General features: G+C 40.8%; 2 pseudogenes across 1 annotated transcript; both read right to left on the reverse strand.

Moving 5' to 3' along the window:
• Nucleotides 1-5,626: 5,626 nt before the first annotated feature.
• Nucleotides 5,627-11,139, reverse strand: LOC143666986 (dnaJ homolog subfamily B member 11-like; annotated as a pseudogene). The gene is made up of 3 exons (XR_013167801.1): nucleotides 11,095-11,139; nucleotides 8,048-10,490; nucleotides 5,627-7,285 (listed from the first exon to the last, which is right to left on the reverse strand). The product of XR_013167801.1 is annotated as a dnaJ homolog subfamily B member 11-like (transcript).
• A 1,029-nt stretch (nucleotides 11,140-12,168) lies between these two features.
• On the reverse strand, nucleotides 12,169-22,981 carry LOC143666655 (small ribosomal subunit protein uS2 pseudogene; annotated as a pseudogene).
• Between the last annotated feature and the right edge of the window lie 130 nt (nucleotides 22,982-23,111).

Genomic DNA, 23,111 nt, shown 5'->3' on the forward strand with positions numbered 1-23,111 from the left:
TGACACCTAAGACTCAGAGCTGGAGTTCTGCAGCTCTGAAGGTCAGCATTGCTACATACAACAACTGTTTAAAAAAAAAAAAAGATATCAGGCTTCAGTTAGAAATAAGAAAAACTGACTGGGTCAGGACTAAGGTAAATCAGAATACAGGGGTAAGGAGGACAAAGTTTTTATTGTAGAACTTTACGTACTGTATAAGGCCAAAGGAAGAGAGGTTTAGTTTGTCCAAAAGCAAAATTTTCTGTTGCATATACTCTAACTCAATCTGTGGGGATAGCTCATTTAAACAACCCAAACACCTGGAGCCCATAATAAGAACAAAGGCTTGCAATTCTGTGTAGCTTAACGGAAGACCCAGATACATCCCAGAGTATGTTAAGCAGATAATTTAAAAGTATTGGCAGAGTCCCTGGTGGGATGGGAGACAAAATATGGAACTATTAAGCTTTATCACTAGGGAAATCCCTGATACTGTGTCAGACATTAGGGACTCCCAAGTCAATAGGTCAAATCATTGATATCAAGGCTTGTTCTAGTTTGCTAGCTGCTGGAATGCAACACACCAGAGATGGATTGGCTTTCAAATAAAAGGGGATTTATTTAGTTAACGTATAGTTCTTCAGAGGAAAGGCAGCTAACTTTCAATTGAGGTTTTTTCTTACACAGGGTGATCTCTGCTGGCCTTCTCTCCAGGTCTCTGGGTTCCAACATCTTTCCCCGGGGTGATTCCTTTCTGCATCTCCAAAGGCCTGGGCTGAGCTGCTTTGGCTGTGCTGCATTGAGTTCTCTCATTTAAGCACCAGCCAATTAAATCAAATATCATTCATTGCAGCAGGCACGCCTCCTAGCTGACTGCAGATGTAATCAGCAACAGATGAGGCTCACATGCCGTTGGCTCGTTTCCACAGCAATAGAACTAGGCACCTTCACCTGGCCAAGCTGACACCTGAATCTAACTACCACAAGGCTGCTCGGGTGAAGCTTATTTTTGTAGCACAGAAGCTAAGCCTACCTGTAATTATGCCTACAAGTTACTTTCAGAAAACCTCTTTTATTCCTCAAACATGGCCTCTCTCTAAGCCCAACTCTGCAAGGAAAATAATTGCCCTCCCCCACCCCCCAATGTGGGACCTGACATCCAGGGGTAAAAGTCTCCCTGGCAATGTGGGACATGATTCTTAGGGATGAGCCTGGCCCTGGAAACGTGGGATCAACAATACCTTCCTGACCAAAACAGGGGAAAGAAATGTAACAAAACAAGGTTTCAGTGGCTAAGAGAGTTCAAATAGAGTTGAGAAGTTATTCTGGAGGCTACCCTTATGCTAGCTTCAGCTAGATATTACCATTTACCATGGTTTGCCAAACCCCAACAAAACCATTCCTATCAACCCTAAAACCCCCCGGGGCTCAATCTGAAATTCTACAAAGGTTTCAGCACTAAGATTAATTTCCAGAAACCTACAACCTCCTAGGCCAGATAAGTCCTGAAACCCAGAGGGACCAGCCTCTCCAAGAACATCTGCTAGTTCAATCCCCCTATCTCATATTATCAACACCCCCTCCCAACATGAAAACCCAGAATGGGCATAGTCCAAATACCTCTAAAGATTGGGAGAAGGATCAAAGGACAAGAGGAGTTATAACAGAAAAGATAGGATTTAACAAATGAATATGCTGATCATTATATTGGTACTTCTTTTAGTCTCTAGTGTCCTGGAGCAACTAGAAGGAAAAACCTAAAATTATGGAACTGTAACCCACACCAAACTCTGAAATTTGTTCTATGACTACTTATTTTACAATGTACTTTGCAATTTATTACTTTTTTGTGTATATGTTATATTTCACAATAAAAATGTTTTAAAAATGATGGAGAAAGAAGAAGTACTATAGGAGGATACAATGAACAACTAGATGGAACAAATTAGATAGCCAAAATGAATGGACATATTCCTGGAAACACACAAACTACCTACACTGTCTTCAGAAGAAATAAAAGATCTCAACAAACCAAAACTAATAAAGAGACTGAATCAGTAATCAAAACTTCCTAACAAAGAAAAGCCCAGGACTGGATGGCATCATAGGGGAATTTTACCAAATATTCAAAGAAGAAACAATCTTGCTTGGACTCTTCCAAAAAACTGAAGAGGAAGGACCACTCCCTAATTCATTCTTAAAGGCCAACACTAGTCTCATTCCAAAGCCAGATATTTGTTATGAATATAACAAGAAAAGAAAATAACACACCAATAGTAGTTATGAACATAGATGCAGAAATCCTCAGCAAAATACTAGCAAATGGAATTAGCGGCATATTAAAAGAATTATACATAATCAAGAGGGATATATCCCAGGGAGGCAAGCATAATTCAACATAAGAAAATCAATTGTTAAATACACTCAGCAAACTAGGAATAGAAGGAAACCTCTTCCACAAAATAGAGGGCATATATGTAAACCCACCACTAACATTATGCCCAATGGTGAAAGTCCGAGCGTCTAAAAGCTTTCCATCTAAGACCAGGAACAAGACAAGAATGCCCACGGTCACCACCGTTACTCAACATTGTACCAAAAGTTCTAGCCAGAGTATTTAGATAAGAAAAAGAAATAAAAGACATCCAAATTGGAACAGAAGAAGTAAAACTTTGTTTGTAGATGGCATGATCCTATAATCAGAAACTCCTGAAAAATTCACAACAAAGTTCCTAGAGATAATAAAGGAATTCAGCAAAGTGACCAAGATACAAGGTCACCCCACAATCAGTACTATTTATATACACTAGTAATGAACAATTCGAAGAAGGAGTCAAGAGAATTCGATTTACAATAAAAACTAAAAGAATCAAATATCTAGGAATAAATCTGACTAAGGATGGAAAGGACTAGTACACTAAAAACTACAAAACATTGTTAAAAGAAATCAAAGACATAACAAATGAAAGAGAATAAAAGAGAAAGAAAGAAATCAAGGACCTAAATAAATAGACATTCCATGCTCATGGATTAGGAGATCGAACATTGTTAAGATATCAATTCTACCCAATGCAATCCCAACAAAATACCAATAGCCTTCTGTGCAGAAATGGTAAAGCCAACCACCCAATATACATGTAAGAATAAGTGTCTTGAATACAGAACAAATTTGGAGGACTCATACTTCTCAATTGTAAAACTTATTACAAAGTGTGGTAGTTAGATTCAGTTGTCAATTTGGCCAGTTGAAGGTGCCTAGATCTATTTCTATGGACATAAGCCAACCTCATCTGTTGCTGATTACATCTGCAGTTGGCTAAGAGGCGTGCCTGCTGTAATGAATGATGTTTGACTTAATTGGCTGGTGCTTAAATGAGAGAGCGCAATGTGGCACAGCCCAAGCAGCTCAGCATACCTCATGTCAGCACTCACAGCTCAGCCCAGGTCTTTGGAGATGCAGAAAGAAACCACCCCAGGGAAAGCTATTGGAGCCCAGAGGCCTGGAGAGAAGGCCAGCAGAGATTATCCTGTGCCTTCCCATGTAAGAAACTCAGTTGAAAATTAGCTGCCTTTCGTCTGAAGAACTAATGAAATAAATCCCCTTTTATTAAAAGCAAATCCATCTCTGGTGTGTTGCATTCTGGCAGCTAGCAAACTAGAACACAAAGCCATGGTAATCAAAACAGTATGGTTTTGGCACAAAGACAGACATATAGACCAATGGAATTGGATTGAGAGCTCAGAAATCAACACTCACATCCATCTATGACTAACTGATATCTGAAAAGGGCCCAAAGCCACTCAATTGGGAAGAAAATAGCCTCTTCAACAAATGGTGCTGGGAAAACCGGATCTTCACTTGAAAAAGAATGAAAGTGGACCCCTATTCACACCAAATAACACAAAATAGATAAAAGACCTAAATATAAAATCCAGAATGATTAAAAAAAAAAACCTCCTAAAAAAAAAAAAACTGAAGGGAAGCATCTTCAGGACCTTGCTTTACACAATGGTTTCTTAGGCTTTACACCCAAAGCACAAGGAAAAAATGAAAAAATGGATAAACAGGATCTCATCAAAATTTAAAACTTTTCCATATCAAAGGACTTTATCATGAAAGTAAAATGACCACCTCCCCAATATGTATTTGGAAACTACATATCCAATAAGGGTTTAATATCCAGGATATTCAAAGAAATCCTTCTATGAAACAATAGACAACCAATTTAAAAATGCGCAGAAGACTTGAATAGACATTTCTCCAAAGAAGATATACAAATAGTGAAAAAGCACATGAAAAAAATGTTCTACATTGTTAACCATTAGGGAAACATAAATCAAAACCAAAATGAGATACCCTTTCACTATGGAATGGCTACTATTAAAAAAACAGAAAATTATAAGTATCAGAGAACATATGGAGAAATAGGAATACTCATTCATTGCTGGCCAGAACGCAAAATGGTGAAGCTCCTGTGTAAGACAGTTTGGCAGTTCCTCAGAAAGTTAAGTATAGAATTACCATATGACCTGACAGTCTCTCTTCTAGGTATTTGCCCAAAAGAATTGAAAGACTCAAACAGATGTGTACACACTGATGTCTTAGTGGCATTATTTTGGTACTTGGGACAATGGAAAAGTTTTGGTAATGGGTGGTGGTGATGGTAGCACAACACTGTGAACGTGATTAACAGCACTGAATTATATATTTGGAATGTGGTTAATAGGGGAAATTTTAAAATATTTTTGTTGTAAACCTTAACAAACATACAAACATTCCTGACATACAAACATTCTACACTTGGTGAATAATCAATGCAATATCATCATTGTTGTGTATTCTTCACCGTGATCATTTTTTTGAAAACTTGCATTTCTCCGGCAAAAAAGAAAAAAAAAAAAGGAAAAAACTCATACATATCATACCTTACCCCTCCTTTTCATTGACCACTAGTATTTCAATCTACTCAATTTATTTTAACCGTTGTTCCCCCTAGTATTTTATTTTTATCCATATTTTTTACTCATCTGTCTATACTGTAGATAAAAGGAGCATCAGACACAAGGTTTTCACAATCACACATTCACATTGAAAAGCCATATCATAATACAATCATCTTCAAGAAACATGGCTACTAGAACACAGCTCTCCAGTTTCAGGTACTTTCCTCTGGCCACTCTAATACACCATAAACTAAAAAGGTGATATTTATATAATGCATAAGAAAAACCTCCAGGATAACCTTTCGACTCTGTTTGAAATCTCTCAGCCACTGATACTTTATTTTGTCTCATTTCTTTCTTCCTTTTGGTCAAGAAGGTTTTCTCAATCCTTTGATGCTGAGTCCCAGATCATTCCAGGATTTCTTTCCCACATTACCAGGGAGGTTTACCACCTCTGGGAGTCATGTGCCACGTAGAGGGGGGAAGGCGGTGAGTTCACTTGACAGCTCAGCTTAGAGAGAAAGGCCACATCTGGGCAACAAAAGAGGTTCTCGGGGTGACTCTTAGGACTAATTTTAAATAGGTTTATCCTGTCCTTTTCAAGGATAAGTTTCATAGGGGTAAACCCCAAGATCGAGGGCTTAGTCTATTTATTTGATTGTCCTACCCCACCCCCACCCCCACTTGCAAGAATATCAGGAATTCTTAAAAGGAGAAATTTTCCCCCATAATGGGGGAGGGTGTTGAAATGAGGTAGAAAAAAAGACATTCCCAGTGTCATGGTTAGGGACATGTGTCAACTTGGCCAAGTTGTGGTACCTGTTTATCTGCGGGGCAAGAACTGGCCTGTCTGTTGCAATGAAGACATTTCATAGGATTAGGTCATGATCAGGTCAGCTCCATCCACAGCTGATTCCATTTGTAATCAGCCAAAGGGGAGTGTCTTCTACAATTAGTGATGCTAAATCTAATCAGGGAAGCCTTTTAAGGAGGACTCAGAGGAGACAGGCCCCATTCCTGCTCCAGCTGGTGAGCCTCTCCTGCAGAGTTCATCCAGACACTCCAGTGGAGTTGTCGGCTTCACAGCCTGCCCTGCGGATTTGGACTCTGCGTTCCAGCGGTCACGTGAGACACTTTTATAAATTTTATATTTGCAAGTGTTCCCTGTTGATTCTGTTTATCTAGAGAACCCTAACTAATACACCCAGATAAAGAGAAACTGAGGAAGTTCATCATCACTAGACCACCCTATAAGAGATGCTAAGGGAGTTCTACAGATTGAAAAGACAACAGGTGAAAGCTACAAGAAGAAGTAAGGATCTCCAGTAAAGATAATTACATGAGTAAATATAAATACTGGTACTATTGTATTTTTGGTTTGGAAGTCCACTTTTTACTCTTACAGAATCTAAAAGGCTAAGGCATAAAATGTAACAATAAATCAGTGGTTTTGGACTCATAATTTTTATGATAAGAGCCACATAAAGGTAGAGGCACTGAGGCTTTAGGAATATAGTACCTGTATACCACTGAAGTTAAGTTAGTGTCTAAGCAAATAAGAGTTATTTATAGATTTAGGTTGTTACATTTAAGCTCCCTGGAAACTACAAAGAAAATACAAGAGGATACTTAAGCCAAGGGAGCCATGGAGAGAAGGGCCAGCATACATCACCACGTGTCTTCCCATGTTACAGAGGAACCTGAATGCCATTAGCCTTTCTTCAGTGAAGGTATCTTCTTGTTGAAGCCTAAATTTATTTGCTGGATTTTTTTGTTTTTATTTTCTTTTTTGTTTGTTTTTTATTTATTTTTGTTTATTTGAAGCCTAAATTTAGACATTTCATGTCCTTAGAATTGTAACTTATAAGTTAATAAATCCCCTTTGTAAACACCAATCCATTTTTGGATTATTGCATTTTGGCAGTTTTAACAAACCGAAACAGCAGGTATGGAATATAGAATGAGAATCATGTTCATGGGAAAGCAAAAGGGACTTGTGATTCAAACTGGTTAGACAACACAAAGTCACGCACCCTTCAGAGGAGCAAAGTGGAGCAGGCTGGGAAATGTTACAAAGATCCAGAAGAAAACATTAAAAACCTTCCATAAAGGATGTTGGAGTAGAATTGGCCTTAATAAGAGAACTCGCAACAAAAAATGCCAAAGTGTAGAGCTTAAGTTACGTGGAAACCATCCTTATACAGCAAAATAAGCAAGGCCATCTCATCTTCTCAGCATCATTGCTCTTTACATGTTTTTCTTTAAACAAAGTCCAATTTTATTTCTTCTTAATATCCTTGCAGTCTATCGTATACCTTTTGCACTGAACCTTGTTTCAATAGCTGTTTGATAACTCCTCTTGCTTGCTCTGTGTATTAGTGTGCTAAGCTGCCAGAATGCAATATACCAGAAATAGAATGGCCTTTAAAGGGGGAATTTAATAAGTTGCAAGTTTATAGTTCTAAGCCTATAAAAATATTCAAACGAAGGCATCCAGGGAAAGATACCTTAATTCAAGAAAGGCTGGGGCAGTGCAACCGTGGCACAGTGGCAGAATTATCACCTGCCATGCCAGAAACCAGGTTTGATTCCTGGTGCCTGCCCATGCAAAAAAAAAAAAGAGAAGAAAGACTGATGGGTCTGAACACCTTTGTCAGCTGGGAACTCATGTGGCTGGCATCTGCTAGCCCCTTGCTCCTGGGCTCCACTGCTTTCAGCTTCTGTTCCTGTGGGGGTTCCTCACTTTGCTTCTCTAGGGCTGGCTTTCATCTCTTGCTGTCCTTTGGCTCTTTCCAGGTTTTGTTTTGCTTAACATCTCATGGTGACATCTGTTGGACTCCAAGCATCTCCAAACATCCGTGTCTGTGTTCTGTGTTCTCTCCAAAATGATTTCTCTTTTAAAGGGTTCCAGTAAACTAATCAAGACCTACCTGGAAAGGGTAGAGTCGCATCTTCATCTAATCAAAAGAACACACCCACAGTTGGGCACGCCACATGCGTAGAGAGAATCTAATCAAAATTTTCTGCACTGCGGTATTGAATCAGGATTAAAAGAAACAGCTGCCCCACAAGACTGGTTCACGATTAAAACATGCCTTTTCTGGGGTACATAATAGATACAAACCAGCAGACTCTGTTAATTGTTCTTTTGGAAAATCCACATCAGCAGTGATGACCAAAGAGCCCTTGATCATGATCTCAAACTGGAGAGCCCCTCCTCTTTCTTCCATAGCTTGGCTACTGGCCTGGTGATCTTATCCCAGAAAATATAATACCTTGTGACCATCGAAGTGAGTAATATCCATCTCAAAGTCAACCAAAGAAAGATTCAACTAGAAGATTGCCACATTTGTATATAAATCATTCCCTCTCCTTTCAAACATTGGGTGCCTGACAACCTTGATTCAGAACTGTACGTCACCCAGTTCCCCATTCATGTAAGGTTCACCTTCTCCAATAAAGGAATACTCCGTGCCATCTCTCACCCCAGCTTCTATTTCTATCTCCCGTGTTTTTTCTTCATTCACTAGTTTGACATGAGGGCACTCATCACAGATCACCTCGTGGGTCATTTGAAAGTGCCCTGGGCCTAGTCGCGTGGTCTGCATCTTGTGCTGGAAGTTGCATTTTCGTTTGCCAGATGCCTGTCTTGCCAGAAGTCTTTTTCTAACTACTTCCACAACATTTCCGGCATACCCTTCCAAGGTAACTTGTAGATCTACAATACTATCACTTCTTCTTAGAATATTTCTGTCTTGCTGATGTGGGGCTTTTCCAAACATGATATCAGAATCTACAAAGTGTGAAAAAATGTCTCCATGGGAGCTCTGATGACCAGCTTTTAATCCCTCTTCACCAGAAGTACCATATTGCTTCCATTTCACTATCTGACAGATCCTCATAAACAGCACCCAGTCCTGGAATTTCTCTTGGGCTCATGGATCACCGGGTTCCAATCTGGATGAAGCTGCAGGAATAGTTTCCCATAGACATTTTAACATCCTTTGTAGAAGCACTTTGAGGCAACCCCAAAATCTTATAGGAACATTGCCTGGCAGTCACAGCCCCGATAACTTATAGCAGCAACAGGCAGAAGGTGCCCAGGTCCTGTGCAGCCATAGTTCTTTTGTCCCAGCCCAGGTTTCATGCACTCTTCACGGTATCCTCCATTACCACGTCAGCTATCCAGTCCACTGGGCGCTGTGAGGCCAACTCATGCCAGGCCACTTGGTCCTACATGTTTTTCTGAGTGGTGTCTCCTTCCATGTGAAGTCCACAGTCAGTTCCTCAAATGGGGCTGCATCCTAGTTCGATGTGATCAACACAGAAGTATGGAACAGGTAGGAAAAATGGATTACTTGTCCAAATACATTGAAACTCAAAGTGGAAAATGATGGAGGAAAATGGTGCTGGGGACTGCAGAAGCAAAATTACTCTTAAAAGAAATGTCCATTTCACTGGGGGAACAAGAACTGAAAGAGTACATTTATGACAGAAATCAGCATATACACACCTTTGGAATCCCTGGCCTGAATAGAAGACACCCTTTGCTGGAAAAAAAAGGATAATTGTCTATCATATTATTTGTTATGGGTTATAAACAAAAATTCCAAACTAGATATAAACAGAAGCAAGAGAATATCCGTTGGTTTAGCCAGTTCTCCTTATAAAACAGCACAATTCTCTTTTCTTGTCAATTTCTCATGGTGATCCCAGTCACAATGCTCCTGCACCCAAGCCTGGAGCTCCCTAGCTCAGCACCAGCAGTTCTAAGCCATATTCCTCTTGTGTGCACACCAGCCTCTGCCACTGAGGGGAAAGAGCCCAGAGGCTGTGCAGATCCTCTGGGGGTCCAGCTGAGGTCAGATGGTGGAACTACATGAACAGCCAGTAGAAGTCCTGGTCAGGAGAGTCATTTCCTCCACAGATTTCTGCTCCCAGCCTCGCCATAACTTTGCCTTCATCGTTAGAGCCTGCCCATCCTTGTGAGCGAACAGGAAGGACCACAACCAACATCCAGTGAGCTTGGGACACATTCCAACCCAACCAGCTCCGAAACTCCCTCAAGCAGAGGACCAAATTCAAAACCTTGCTCTTTTGTTTTCTTATGGGAAGCCATTATCACTAGTCACACTAATACTTTCACGAATATACAAGGTGTGCTGGTTAGGTTCTGGTGTCAGCTTGGCCAAATAAGTATGCCCAGCTGTCTGGTCAGGCAAGCATGAGCCTGACCATTGCTGTATGGCTATTTCGTTGCTGGTTGATTAAATCATCAGTCAGGTGATCACATCTGTGCCTGATTACATCTGTGATCAACTAAGGTGTGTCTCCCACATTGAGACAATCCAATCAGTTGAAGGCTTTTAAGGAAGAAGAGAGACTCTTACTGCTTCTTCAGCCAGCAAGCCTCTCCTGCGGAGTTCATCCAGACCCTTCATCCAAGCCGCCAGTTTACAGCCTGCCCTACGAATTTTCGACTCTTCCATTCCCACAATTGCGTGAGACACTTTCATAAATCTCATATTTACTAGATCTCTCCTGTTGGTTCTGTTTCTCTAGAGAACCTGAAAATACAAAGTGAAACAAGTCACTAAGGCATTCGCTCAATTAAAAAAAAAAAGTATTTTCTGTTGTCTTTTTTTTTCTGAATTGATGCAGATGTTCTAAGAAATGATCATGATGATGAATATGCAACCATGTGATGATATTGTGAATTACTGATTATATATGTAGAACGGAATGATCATAAGTTAAGAATGTTTGCATTTGTCTATTGCTTTATATATATTTTTTAATTAAAAATCAATTTAAAAAGTACCTTAAAAAATGCAAAGACCAAAAAAAATATTGAACATTCGGCTAAACTTATATCCCAAGAAGGCCTGAGAAGACCTGAACCCGAAAAATATGTCTTTGTGCAGGTGAGAAAAGCATAGCTAGAATAAGGTGTGCATGGCATCCTAGTCACGCATAATAAGACCCATTCCAAAATGTGACATTACCCTAAGTGTGTCAAAAAATATGGGAAAATGAAAGCATTTATCAGCACAGCCTTAAAACATTAAAAAAAAATGATAATAAAGCACAACCATCTGACCATGAAAAGTATCCTGGTTGATAAAGACAGTGAGGATTTATGATTCTCAGTTAAAGCATTCAGGAACTCACCAGATTATTCCTCGTGTTTAAAGATGGTGCAAAGGAGAACTGTCCCTAATCCTTTGGACCGCAGAGACCCTGCCAGATGCAGAGGGGTCTGCCCACAGAAAACGAGCAGCCACCTCTAGAACTCCCAGCCAGAGAAGGAACTTCAAACCTTTCACTTGTACGGATGAGAACTGACATGGAAACCTGCAGTTTGGCGTGACAGAAGACTGAAAGACAATGGGTTGTATTACAGGCAGTACATTTAGTTACAGGAAAACCAACAACTTACCCTCAAGACTGCGTGAGGATCCTTATAGATTCTTGGGCTGTGGTCAATGGCTAAGCCATACCGGCAAGTGGGTCTTGGACAACTGGACGATTAAAAATAATCAGTATGTGCAGCCGGATTACGGTAGGCTCTGCTCACCAAGAGTCCCGCCGTGGGTTCTGAGGTGGAAGAGGAACACCAAGACAGATGCCCAAACATTCAAAATGGAAACGTGGACTTTGGGTACCCAAGATGAGTGGCCAAGAAGGCCTCTGGGTCATACAGGAACCCTCATTCCAGTGACACACCTGCCACGGCAAAAATGGTTGGCATAGACTGTTCAGAAACCTGCCGGAAAGTGGAATGGCGAGAAGCAGCGCACCTGCTCAACCTCCGGGCGAGAAGACGTCCTCCGCATATCCCCGTGCTTCCCGTCGGCCTACCCCGCCCCGTACTCTCTAGGAACCGCGGAGGCTTCGCAACTCTCTGGTCTGGTCCGTGAATGCTGAAGACTGGCGTCTGCCCCGCCAGCCCCGCCCTGGTCCAAGTCAATCAAAGCCGAAGAGGGGCGGGGACTCGGCAGACTGAGGCTCACGTGACTGCCCAAACCGGGCCCGCCCCCTTGACCCCTGAGCCTGGCTTTTAACTCCAGGGGAAGGGCCGGCCAGAATAGAACTGGGAACATTTTTAAAGGAAGGCATACTATGACAACAGGCTTAAAGGGCTTCATTACTCTCTCTCTATTTTTTAATTTATAGAAACGTATTTATTTTCCAGCAACCTTATTTCCACTTTCGTTTAAGAGCTTGTGGCAGAACAGCTTATGATCACTCAATGGTAGTGGTTGTTCCTACCCACTCAGTGCCCTGAGCAGTGGGAGCTGCAGACCAGTCTTCAGTAGGGAACTGCTGTACAGGCACAAAGGGGACCCGCAACTCTTCAGACAGTCTGCAACCTTGCGTTGAGTAGAAGTAAATTCAGGAGCTGGTCCAGATGGGTCTCTGGACCAGGTAAGTCTTGAAGTGTAGAGGGCCCAAACTCTACAGAACATAAACTAGTTCCATCCCCCCAATCCCATATTATCAACAGCCCCTTCCAACATGAAAAAGTTAAAATGGGCATAGCCCACATACCCCTAAAGAGTGGGAGAAAGATCAAAGGTGATGGTGGAGTTTTATGGAGAAGGTAGGGTTTAACAAATGAGTATAACTGCATAATCATTATATTGATATTCTTTTAGTCTCCAGTATTTCAGAGCAGCTATAAGTAAAAACCTGAAATTGTGGGATTGTAACCCTTACCAAACTCTGAAATCTATTCTACAGCTAACTGCTGCAATGTGCTTTGAAATGTATTGATTTTTAATATATATGCTATTTTCCACATGCAAAAAAAAAACTTCTAGCTGCCAGTGTTTTGGAGCAGCTAGAATTAAAAATATGAAATAGTGGAATAATAATCCATAACGAACTCTGAAATCTATTCTGTAGCTCCTTTTTGAAGTGTACTTTGAAAATCATTGCTTTTTCATTCTTTCCTTTGTGTATATGTTATATTTAACAATAGAAAATGTGTTTTAAAAGTCAGGAGCTGGAGCAGTCCATTTGCCCTGAAATTCCTCCTTGGTCACAGCCTTTTCACAGCAGTCTGCTCTTCCTTTTCAGTCTCTTCAAGATCTCTGCAGAAGGAGAGATCAGACATGACTTCCCATGGGTGCTCACAGGATATGGTGCCATGCATGTGCCGAACTTCCCAGGGCAGCATCCACCACATCAGACCCACCGTGTGAGCTCCCTTGTTGCATGGGATGGCAATGTCTACATAGCACAGATGAAAATCTGTGTTACACAGTGCCATGGTGGGTAGGTTAACCTAGGATGCCTCTGTGATAGGCTGGTGGTCAGCCCCGGAAGTGGTCACACCAGAAGATGTGGCTCCTGAAAAGCTGCATGAATCTGGCTGAAGGTTCCAGGAGTGAAGCGCCCAACAATAGGAGTTGCTCCAGTGGCAGCAGCAAACTTTATCACAGCCCGCTGACCAGTATTCCTGAAGGATATGATACTGACATCAGCAGGATTTTCAGGTTTTCAATGGCAACAACAGCATGAGCCATCAGCAGAAACTTCTCCCAGTCCTCTTCAGATTTATGAAGTAGATGCCATCATCACTTTTCCTTTTGTAGATGTACTGCTCCATTTGGAATTCAAGGTTGGTGGCACTTAAGTGGGTTCCTGCTCCAAGGAATTTGAGGACATCCTCCTCTTTCATCTGCAAGACATCAATGGCTCTGGATTATGTTTCCCTTTAAGTTACAAGGACAACGCCATATGGACTTGTCTCTGGGTAATGTGGAAAAGCCAGGTCTTCTCTTTTAACAAGAATCTAGATACAGAACTCTGTGATGGGGGCTTTGGGAGAATATACAGAGTAATAAGATTGTTTCTTACCCTTTACAATCCAGTGATCAGAGCTGGCATGCACACCTTAACTTAGGGTATGTATCAGTTTGCAGGGTAAGTGCAAAACTAAATTTACAGATAGTATTATAGTAAAGGAAATGTTTTGGGGTAGGATCTTTGAGAAGAGACATTTTTAAGTTGTTTTTATGAGATTAGGGACTTTAACTTCCTTTACTAATTTGATCGTTTAGGGACTGGGGAACTGGTTTGGGGACTGGGGAATTAAGAGCTGGAATTTTAAGCAGAAGAAACATCTTAGACAAAGGCATATCTGTTGAAAATTCAAGTAACATTTAAGCAACAGTAATGTCTATAGCAGAAGGCAGAAGAAGAGAAGAATGGAGGAAAAACTAAAAATGCAGAGAGGACAGCATGCTGTGAGTTAGCAGTTTGTATGTTAAAAATAATACTAGACTAGGATCAAAAGACTTTACCAGATTATATTATGGCTTGATCCCTTACTAGCTCTATGAAACTGGGTTAAATAACAATGAAGAGCCTGGAGAACACACTGGTATACCTTTTAAGGCTTTCTCCTTTGATTCTGCATGAGAAAACCTGTAGATAAAATAGAAGTAGAGCAAAGAAAATGATGCATAGGAAAAAAAATCATATAACTGTTTATTGGGTCACTGTCCTCTTTCATTAAGTGACACAGCTGATGGTGTGCTTAAGCTAAAACCTAGGACACATCTTTTTACTTTCAGCCCAGTACTCTTCGTATCTGTTTCTAGCACTACCTTGCAGAGCTGGTCTCTTGGTCACAACTTCTCTCAGTGATTTTTTTTTGTCTGAGAATGTTTTAATATCTCCCTCATTTTTGAAGAACAATTTTGCTGGTTATAGAATTCTTATTTGGCAGTTTTTCTCTTTTAGTAATTTAAATTTATCATCCCACTGTCTTCTTGCCTCCATGGTTTCTACTAAGAAATCTACTCATAGTCTTATTGGGCTTTCCTTGTATGTGATGGATTGCTCTTCTCTTGCTGCTTTCAAGATTCTTTTTCTTTAACATCTGACATCCTGATTAGTAAGTGTCTTGGAGTACGTCTGTTTGGATCAATTCTGTTTGGGGTATGCTGCACTTCTTGGATCTGTAATTTTAAATCTATAAGATTTGGGAAATTTTCAGTAATAATTTCCTCCATTAGTTTTTCTCCTTCTTTTCCCTTCTCTTCTCCTTCTGGGATACCCACAATATGTATATTCATGTGCTTCATGTTGTCATTCAATTCCCTGAGTCCCTGCTCATATTTTTCCATTCTTTTCCCTATATTTTCTTTTGTTTGTCAGATTTCAGATGTCCTATCCCCCAGTTCACTAATCCTGTCTTCTGCCTCTTGAAATCTGACATTGTAGGTTTCCATTGTTTTTTTTCATCTCTTCTACTGTGTCTTTCATTCCCATAAGTTCTGTGATGTTTTTTCAGATTTTTGGTTTCTTCTTTTTGTTCATTCCTTGCCTTCTTTATATCCTCCCTCAATTCACTGATTTGATTTTTGATGGGGTTTCCCATGTCTGTTCGAACATTCTGAATAAATTGCTTCAGTTTCTGTATCTCATTTGAATTGTTGGTTTGTTCCTTTGAATGGGCCATATCTTTAATTTTCCTAGTGTGAGTCGTTATTTTTTGCTGGCATCTAGGCATTTAATTACCTTAATTAGTTTATTCTAATTAAGAGATTGTTTTCACTTTTTTGTACCTAGGATTTTCCTATTGGATGACTTTGTTGTCTATCCGTTCTTTGACATTCAGCTCAGCTTATTCTGGACCTCTAGCTTAGGTTTTGTTTAACAGATCAGAATTTTTCAGTTCTTGTTTTCTTGTTTCTTGCCTTGCCTGTATGGTGCCTTTTTACTGCCACCCCCCGCCCCCTCAGAAGGGTCTACTTAGGTAATATAGACCCTAGCCAGATTTCCCCAGACCAAAGTGGCCTCCTGTTAGGAGCAGTCACCTATGTCAGTTTTCCCTGTGGGTGAGACTCAGAAGATTGAAAGGCTTTCCTATGAAGCCTCTGGGCTCTCCATTTTTCTTTTTTTTTTTTTTAACTTTTTTTATTAATTAAAAAAATTATCAAATAAAACATTAGGATATCATTCCATTCTACATATACAATCAGTAATTCTTAATATCCTCACATAGTTGCATATTCATCAGTTCTTAGAACATTTGCATTGATTTAGAAAAAGAAATAAAGACAACAGAAAAAGAAATAAAACGATAACAGAGGAAAAAAAAGATTATACATACCATACCCCTTACCCCTCGCTTTCATTTACCACTAGCATTTCAAACTAAATTTATTTTAACATTTGTTCCCCCTATTATTTATTTTTATCCCATATGTTCTACTCTTCTGTTGATATAGTAGCTAAAAGGAGCATCAGACACAAGGTTTTCACATTTGCAGAGTCTCATTGTGAAACCTTTATCATTGTTCAATCATCATCAAGAAACATGGCTACTGGAACACAGCTCTACATTTTCAGGCAGTTCCCTCCAGCCTCTCCACTACATCTTGAACAACAAGGTGATATCTACTTAATGCATAAGAATAACCTCCAGGATAACCTCTCAACTATGTTTGGAATCTCTCAGCCATTGACACTTAGTCTCATTTCACTCTTCCCCCTTTGGTCGAGAAGGTTCTCTGAATCCTTTGATGTTAATTCTCAGCTCATTCTAGGGTTTTTCTCAGTCCCTTGATGCTGAGTCTCAGCTCATTTCAGGATCTCTGTCCCACATTGCCAGGAGGGTCCACACCTGGGAGACCTGGGAGTCATGTGCCACGCAGACAGGGGGAGGGTGGTGAGACTGCTCGTCATGTTGGATGGAGAGAGAGGCCACATCTGAGCAACAAAAGAGGCTCTCTTGGGGGTGACTCTTAGGCCTAAATTTTAAGTAGACTTGACCTATCTTTTGTGGGGTTAAGTTTCATATGAACAAACCCCAAGACTGGGGGCTCAGCCTATAGCTTTGGTTGTCCACACTGCTTGTGAGAATATCAAGAATTCAACTTGGGGAAGTTGAATTTCTCCCCATTCTCACCATTCCCCGAAGGGGGGCTTGCAAATACTTTTCCAGTCACTGATCAAATCACTCTGGGATTCATCGGGGCATCACTCTGGACAAACCAACAAAATCTCATGTCCTACCTGAGATTCCAAGTACTTATGACATTCAATCAAACTATCTACATGAGTTATATTAGGAAATGCTCTAGTCAAAATATAAATTTTGTAACAAACATTTTTTGCTTTAGTCTCACACATAAGGTGACATTTTAAAGTATTAATTATCATCTATTTTCAGCACCCTGCAATAATGACATTCCTTTGTTCTTCCTCATGCAAAAACATTTTAAAAATTTGTACATTGTACATTTCACTATTATCATACACTCTAGGCATTCCTAGATTATACCATCTCTATCTTTACCATCTATCTTTCTGATTTCATTTATGTCCCCAGCCCTCCTCCCTCTATCATTCTCACATGCAGGTTCATTCAGTGTTTTAACATAATTACATTACAGCTAGGTAGTATTGTGCTGTCCATTTCTGAGTTTTTTTTTTTTTTTTTTTTTTTTTTTTTTTTTTTTTTTTTTAAGGGAGGAAGGGAAGGAAAGACAGAGAGAAGGAAGGAAGGATGGAAGGAAGGAAGGGAGGAAGAAAGGGAAACATCTTTAAACATTTTCTTGTTTTATTATATTTTGTTTGTTTGTTTGTTTTTTACATGGGCTGGGGCCGGGAATCGAACCGAGGTCCTCCGGCATGGCAGGCAAGCACTCTTGCCCGCTGAGCCACCGCGGCCCGCCCCATTTCTGAGTTTTTATATTCAGTCCTGTTGCACAATCTGTATCCCTTCAGCTCCAATTACTCAATATCTCACCCTATTTCTATCTCCTGATGGTTTCTGTTACCAAGGAAATATTCCAAGTTTATTCACTAATGTCAGTTCATATCAGTGAGACCATGCAGTATTTGTCCTTTTGTTTCTGGCTATCACACTCAGCATAATGTCCTTAAGGTCCATTCATGTTGTTACATACTTCATAACTTTATTCTGTCTTACAGTTGCATAATATTCCATCTTATGTAAATGCCACAGTTTGTTTAGTCAACTGACTGTTGATGGGCATTTTGGCTCTTTCCATCTCTTGGTAATTGTTAATAATGCTGCTATAAACATTGGTGTGTAATTGTCCATTTGTGTCCTTGGCCTCGTGTCCTTTGAGTAGAGACAGCATATAGATGGGTCCTGTTTTTTAATCCATTCTGCCAGACTATGTCTTCTGATTGGAGAGTTTAAACCATTAACATTCAGTGTTATTACTGCATGGGTAGTACTTTCTTCTACTATTTTGCCTTCTGGATTTTATATGTCATATCTAATTTTCCTTCTTTTTAGCTTTACTCATAGTCTTCCTTTCTACACTCTTCTCCACACCTCTCTCTTCTGTCTTCGTATCTGTCTCTAGCATTCCCTTTAGTATTTCTTGCAGAGCTGGTCTCTTGGTCACAAATTCTCTCAGTGATTTTTTGTCTGAAAATGTTTTAATTTCTCCCTCATTTTTTGAAGGACAATTTTGCTGGGTATAGAATTCTTGGTTGGCAGTTTTTCTCTTTTAGCAATTTAAATATATCATCCCACTGTCTTCTCGCCTCCATGGTTTCTGCTGAGAAATCTACACATAGTCTCTTCGGGTTTCCCTTGTATGTGATGGATTGCTTTTCTCTTGCTGCTTTCAAGATCCTCTCTTTCTCTCTGACCTCTGACATTTTGATTATTAAATGTCTTGGAGTATGTCTATTTGGATCTATTCTCTTTGGGGTACGCCGCACTTCTTGGATCTGTAATTTTAAGTCTTTCATAAGAGTTGGGAAATTTTCAGCGATAATTTCCTCCATTAGTTTTTCTCCTCCTTTTCCCTTCTCTTCTCCTTCTGGGACACCCACAACACGTATATTCATACACTTCATATTGTCTTTCAATTCCCTGAGTCCCTGCTCATATTTTTCCATTTTTTTTCCCTGTAGTTTCTGTGTCTTGTCGGATTTCAGATGTTCCATCCTCCAGTTTTGAAATCCTATGTTCTGTCTCTCGAAATCTACCATTGTAGGTTTCCATTGTTTTTTTTTTTTCATCTCTTCTACTGTCTTTCATTCCCATAAGTTCTGTGATTTGTTTTTTCAGACTTCCAGTTTCTTCTTCTTGTTCTTTCCTTGCCTTCTTTATATCCTCCCTCAATTCATTGATTTGGTTTTTGATGGGGTTTTCCATGTCTGTTCATACATTCTGAATTAATTGTTTCAGCTCCTGTCTCTCATTTGAATTGTTGGTTTGTTCCTTTGACTGGGCCATATTTTCAATTTTCCTAGTGTGATTTGTTATTTTTTGCTGGTGTCTAGGCATTTAATTACCTTAATTAGTTTATTCTGGAGATTGCTTTTACTTCTTTTATCTAGGGTTTTCTTGCTGGATGAATTTGTTGTCTATCTGTTCTTTGACATTCCGTTCACCTTTATCTGGACCTTTAGCTTAAGTTTTGTTTAACAGAGGAGAATTTTTCAGTTCTTGTTTTCTTGTTTCTTGCCCTGTTTGTGAGGTGCCTTTCCCACACACACACTTAGGAGGGTCTACTTAGATATTTTTGTCACCAGCCTGATTTTCTCAGACCAAACTGGCCTCCTATCAGGAGGAAAGAGTCACCTGCGTCAGTTTTCCCTGAGGATGAGACCCAGCAATTTGAAAGACTTTCCTGTGAAGTCTCTGGACTCTGTTTTTCTTATCCTGCCCTGTGTGTGGCGCTTGTCTGACTGCAGGTCCCACCAGCATAAGATGATGCGGTACCTTTAACTTTGGCAGACTCTCCCTGCTGGGGGTGTGGTGGAGACAGAGGAGAGGTTGTAGGCTGGTTTTAATGGCTTCAAATTACCAAGCCCTGGGGTCTGAATTCCTTGATGGAGGGATTCCACCTGAGATGGGCTTCAGCCCTCCCCTGAGGAAGGCACAGGCTCCAGACAAGCCCCCAAAAGAGCTCACTTCTGCCTATGCCTGGGGCAGTTGCAGCCTGAAAAGTCCTGCTGCTGTATCCAGAGGCAGTCAAGCCTTTGTAGATACACAGCCACAAAAACCTCTGTTTCCTTCTCCCCCGCCCCCTTTTTCTGTCAGTCCTGCCCCCTTGGCGCTGGGGCAAAAATGAGCAACCTCTGCTTTGATCAGGTTCACCTAAGCTGGGGGCCTATTTTTAGTAGTCAGAATTTGTTAATTAGTTCCAGAATTGGCGTTTGATTGTGCCCAGTCCCTGCTGCTGGTAAAGTCCTTTCCTTTCCCCTCTGGGAAGCGGTCCGTGGGGGAGGGGCACTGGCCATTGCAGCTTTGGGAAGTCACGGTTCTGGGGGGTGCTCGCAGCTGGTCCTGCTGGTCCAGACTGGGGTATGCTGTGTGTCTGGTCACTGATGTGGCCCCAGGAGCTGTTCTGTACTGTTTCTGGTTATTAAGTAGTTGTTCTGGAGTGTCCATTTTTCTTATCCTGCCCAGTATGTGGTACTTGTCTGCCTGCAGGTCCCACAGTATAAGGTGATGTTGTATCTTGAACTTCAGCAGACTCTCCCTGCTGGGGCGTGGTGGAGACAGAGGAAAAGTTGTAGTGTGGTTTTAATTGCTTCACTTTTCCAGACCCTGGGGTCTGAACTCCTTGAGGGAGGGATTCCACCTGAGCTGGGCCCCACTCCTCTCCTGGGGAAGGCACAGGCTCCAGACACTCAGACAAGCTTAATTCTGCCTATCCCTGGGGCATTGGAGCCCGAGAAGCCTTGCAGCTGTATCCAAAGAGCAGTGAAGCCATAGAAACACAGCCAGCAAAATAAAAGAGAAAAATCCTTTTCAGAGCAGGACCCCATTCCTCAGGTTTGCCAATCAAGAGCTTAATTAAGGTGGTACCTTGCTCTGTGTATCTCCAGGTCCTATGTGCCCCCTCCTTTCCTTCAGGGTCCATACCTTTTCAAATCCAAAAAGCCCGTTTTTTTGTTTTTTTTCTTTTTCCATCAGCCCTGCCCCTTCTGCACAAGGGCAAAAAACAGTGACCTCAGCTTTTACTCAAGATTCAACTGAGCTTGGGGCTATTTTTAGTAGTCAGAATTTTTAAATTAATTCCACAATTGGAGTTTTGTTGTGCTCAGCCCCTGCTGTTGGTAAACTCTCTTTCCTTTCCCCTCTGGGAAGCAGTCTGTGGGGGAGGGGCGCTAGCCGCTGTGGCTTGGGAAACTCATGGTTCTGGGGGGGCTCACAGCCGGTCCAGCTGGTCCAGACTGGGGTACACTGTGTTTCTGGTCACTGACATGGCCCCAGCAGTTGTTCTGTATTGTTCCTGGCTATTTACTAGCTGCTCTGGAGGACGGACTAAATCCCACACCTTGCTAAGCCACCATCTTGCTAGGTTACTTGGCCCAGTACTCTTAATACTAAATCTCACTGAAATAAAAGTTAATTTCTCAGCATGACACCCCAAAGCCTTTAATGCACCTACGCCAGCTTTTGCACAACTCCCTCCAGTTGGTTATGAGGGTCAAAGGAGAGAACACATTATTCTATGGTATCTACAGCTGAGGGGACTTATAAAAGGTGATTTTGACTTTATTTTTGTCCATTTAGGGGAAAAAAATTAACTAGGTAAGGATGACAAGGATAGTGCGAATATCTCATAAGGGAGTAAATTAGGCACTCCCTTTGGGGGCTAGCAACTGGGAAGAGCCATAAAATGTTAAACAGTCACACAGATCCAGGAATTCAACTTCTGGTAATCCAACCTTAGATTCTCAGGAACAATTCAAAGTATTCTAGGATTACAGTCATTACAGCATTGTTTGTAACAATAAAATATCTAAAATGCCTGAAATGTCCAATTAAAGGAAAAAGGTTCCATTGTTACATCCACTTGATGGGAATGATACAGTCATTAAGGCAGGATGGTTAAAAAGATGATGTAAAATCCTTAAGCATAATATAAAATTTAAAGATGTAAAGTATGTGTACTGGTTTGAAAGGAAGTATGCCCCCTAAGAAAAGCCATGTTTTAATATAAATCCCATTTCTTAAAGATAGAATAATCCCTATTCAATACTGTATATTTGAAACTGTAATGAGATCATCTCCCTGGTTGATGTGATTTAGTTAAGAATGGTTGTTAAACTGGATTAGGGGATGACATGTCTCCACCCATTTGAGTGGGTCTTGATTAGTTTCTGAAGTCCTATAAAAGAGGAAACATTTTGGAGAATGAGAGATTCAGAGAGCTTCAGAGAGAGCAACACCACAAAGCAGAGAGTCCACCAGCCAGCGACCTTTGGAGACTAAGATGGAAGACACCTCGCGGGGAGCTTCATGAAATAGGAAGCCAGGAGAGAAAGCTAGCAGATGACACCATGTTCGCCATGTGCCCTTCCAGCTGAGAGAGAAGCCCTGACTGTGTTCGCCATGTGCCTTCTCACTTGAGAGAGAAACCCTGAACTTCATCGGCCTTCTTGAACCAAGGTATCTTTCCCTAGATGTCTTTGATTGGACATTTCTTTAGACTTGTTTTAACTGGGACATTTTCTCGGCCTTAGAACTGTAAACTAGCAACTCATTAAATTCCCCTTTTTTAAAAGCCATTCCGTTTCTGGTATATTGCGTTCCCGCAGCTAGCAAACTAGAACAGTATGTATATGCTATGGTCTTTATTCTGTAAAATATACATAGTAAAAAATCAGAAGGGAAAAACCACCAAAATGCCAGTAACAGGTGGATCAAGGTGTTGAAATTTGAGTAATTTTTCCTCTTCTGTTTTCTCATATTTCCAATAATGTACTTATATCCCTTTTCTTTTTTAAAAAAAATAAAGGTTCTAGAAGAATTTGGATGTAAGACATGTGACCAGAATGTAGAATTGGAAAGATGACAGGATAGAACTAGGTTATAATCTGAGTTCTTTCACAAAATAGTCATATGACTACAGTTAAACCCAACAGGTACAATAAAGCCAATCCCACATCCTTTCATCACCTGGTTACATGGGTGGAAAAAAGACAGTACTAGGAAGTAGAAGAATGATCACGTTCAAACCTCACTGAGAGCTTGTATCTTGGGTTCTGACATGCGTGTGTACATCTGTGCCCACTGCTCCTCCACAGCCTCCATCCCCTCTACTGGAGTCTCAGCCATGCAGAGATGATGGGCAGAGAGGGTGAGATACAGTAACTGAATTGTGGGGAGGGGGCCATTCACTAAAGCAAGTGTGGGAGGCATAGTGGTTGAACAGTCTAATCAC

The sequence above is a fragment of the Tamandua tetradactyla genome, chromosome 23 (genome assembly GCF_023851605.1).
Source record: "Tamandua tetradactyla isolate mTamTet1 chromosome 23, mTamTet1.pri, whole genome shotgun sequence".
Taxonomy (NCBI): Eukaryota; Metazoa; Chordata; class Mammalia; order Pilosa; family Myrmecophagidae; genus Tamandua; species Tamandua tetradactyla.